The following is a 3,207-nucleotide window of genomic DNA, read 5'->3' as shown; positions in this document are numbered from 1 at the left end:
AAGTAACAAATGGTGCGTTGATGATGAACTCCTTGCTCTTGTGCTTCAAATGATAGTCTCCCCAACACTCAACTCTCTCTCATAGGTTTTGGATCTGGTGGAAAGAAGATTTGAGTGGAAAGCAACTTGGGGAAGGCTAGAGATCAAGATTCATATGGTAGGAATGGAATATCTTGGCCTCAACACATGAGTAGGTGGTTCTCTCTCAGAAATGGTAAGTTGGAAGTGTAGGTTTGCTCTGATGGCTCTCTCCACGAATGAAGAGGAGGTGGAGGGGTATATATAGCCCCCACACAAAATCGAACCGTTACACACAATTTACCAAACTCGGTGGGACCGATTCAACAGACTCGGTCAGACCGATTTAGTAAACCTAGTGACCGTTAGTGATTTTCGGTGGGACTGACAGGCAACTCGGTGAGACCGATTCGGTTAGGGTTAGGGCATAACATAATCTCAATAAGACCGATTACTCAAACTCGGTGAGACCGATTTTGGTAATAAGCTTTCCAGAGAGTTGGTCAGGTAAACTCGGTGGGACCGATTTGCTCTTTTCAGTGAGATAGAAATGTTACAAAAGGGAAACAGAGAGTTTACATTGCAATCTCGGTGGGACCGATCGCTCACTTCGGTTAGACCAAAACGTTACGAAGGGAAATAGAGAGATTACAATCCCATCTCGGTGAGACCGAGATCCCTATCGGTAAGACCGATTTGCTTAGGGTTTGTGGCAGTGGCTATGACTTTTGGAATCGGTGGCGCTGGATAGGAAGAATCGGTGTGACCAATTTTGGCTTTAGGTTTAGGTCATTTGTGGATGTGGAAAGTAGCTGAGGGTTTTGGAGCATATCACTAAGCACATGAAGCAAGAGGCTCATTAAGCAACCCCTCATCCCTCCTTGATAGTATTGGCTTTTCCTATAGACTCAATGTGATCTTGGATCACTAAAATATAAAATGAAGAGTCTTGAGCTTTTGAGCTTGAGCCAATCCTTTGTCCTTAGTATTTTGAGGGATCCACTTTCATCATCCATGCCATGCCAATCATTGAGCTTTCCTGAAAGAATAGTCTTGGAATAGCATTAGCTCAATGAGCTATATGTTGTTATGAATTACCAAAACCGCCTAGGGATAGTTGCACTTTCAATCTCCCCCTTTTTGGTAATTGATGACAACATATAGATCAAAGCTTCGACAAATGATAATAAGATTTGACAACATCGTCGCTTTGAGAAGTATGTGATAAGCAAGAGCTCCCCCTAAATTTGTGCATAGTTTAAAATTTGCTTTGGACTGCAAATGCACAATGAATTAGGCTCATGGGTTACTCTTCCATGTCACATACATCTTGGTGGAGCGCTCAAAATGATAAAAATTGAATACATGCACTCATCACCAAGCAAAGTGAATGATCACATAGGATAGATAAGATAATATCATCAAACATGCATAGGTGTAGCTTATGATCAAACACATGATCATCAATGTCTCACAAGCATAGTATCTCAAGCAATCAAAAAGCAAACAAGTTTAACCACCAAATAAAGCAAGAGAGAACAAAAGCAACACTCTCTCTCTCGAAGCCTATGATCTATACATTTTTCTCCCCCTTTGGCAACAAGTTACCAAAAAGTTCATGGAAAATGCATAGTGCTAGATCGACTCTCAGGCTTGATCTTCAGGTGGTGGTGTCCAGATAACTCCAAGAACGAAGGCTTCAGTTGAAGTAGAGGGTGCTGGAGTTGATGCTGGAGCTGGTTGCACTAGAGCTGTAGGGGCTGTAGCTGGTGCAGATGATGTTGCTCTAGTGTCTGTCACAGGCACTGCAACTGACCTATGGGCTCTAGGCACTCTGGCAAACACATTTGTGGTAGTCTTGCCCTGCCTCTCCTGCATGTCATCCTGCAGCTGCTCTACAACTGACTGAATCTTAGTTACTTTGACATCAAGGTCATGCAATTTGAGTTCCATGATTCTTTCCAGGCTCTCCTGATTCTAAGTGAGGGTGGCCAGTCCATTCTCAATCCTCAGTGTTGATGCTATTAAGTAACCAAGCTGCTCCTGCTTGTTCTTCAAGAAATACTCAGATGCCTCCTCTTGAGTTGGCATCCTGGCAGCCTTCTCCTCCCTTGCCTTCTCCTTCTTCTCTTGAGCTTGAACTGATGATGGATCATTCTCATTCATGACAACCTCATTGTCCTCAAAGTCTGGATAAAGTGGAAAATGGTCCTTATCCAATTGATATTTCCCTGTGCCCATCTTTGAGTTAATCAACTCCTGAATCTGAGGGGCATATCCACAGCTCCTCTTCTGATCTGCTGTAGTCCTCTTAATGGTTTCTATCATAAGGCTCATGACTTTGAACTTCTGTGGCACATCAAACACATGCAACATGTTGATGGCATGCCCTCTGATCATGTTGTGGTCACCAAACTTTGGCAACAGAGTATGCCTTAGGATCCAATTGATAGTTGGCAGCCCTGACAGCAGAAAGTGGACTGATCCAAACTTGTGTGTCTCAACAGCCTTGTCTGGGATCTCCTTGTACATGTGTGCCATGGAATTGTGGTCCATCTTCTTCTTGGCATAAATATCCAGGTCATCATCATTTTCCTTTGGGGCATTGATTAGACTTGCCCATTCTTCCATAGTGGACTGGTACCTTGTACCTTCAGACATCCATACAATCCTTCCATCTGGATAAAAGTGTGTTGTGGAGTAGAATTGCATGATAAGTTCATCATTCCAGTGGGTGAGCTTTTGTCCAACAAAATCAGCAACTCCATAAGCAACAAAGTTGTCTTGCACTCCAGGATAGTGCTCTTCATTGTCCTTGATGTAGGTCCAGTCGACCCACCTCATGTCACAAACTATGGGCTTCTTATCCAACAAGATTGTCTCATGGAAGTCCTGTTGTTCCTTTGTATGGAACCTGTAATCAGCAGCAGTTCTCCTCCTTGGGGCATATGGGTCTTCCATCCTCCATATCCTCAATCCTGAGTCCTTCCTGATCCTCATGTCCTCAGCCACAGGATGGGCATCATTGTGGTCTGGTATCTTGGGCTTGAGCTTCCTTAGGACCTGTCCTTCTTCATCTTCTTCATCAGCAACATTTGGCATTGGGGCCTTGTTCTTCTCAGCAGCTGGAATACTCCTGGTATTCCTCTTAGGTGCAAGCTTGGCCTTGGGGGCAGCTTTGGGTGCTTC

The sequence above is a fragment of the Triticum aestivum genome, chromosome 1B, assembly GCF_018294505.1.
Source record: "Triticum aestivum cultivar Chinese Spring chromosome 1B, IWGSC CS RefSeq v2.1, whole genome shotgun sequence".
Lineage (NCBI taxonomy): Eukaryota > Viridiplantae > Streptophyta > Magnoliopsida > Poales > Poaceae > Triticum > Triticum aestivum.
This window is presented reverse-complemented; position numbering follows the sequence as displayed.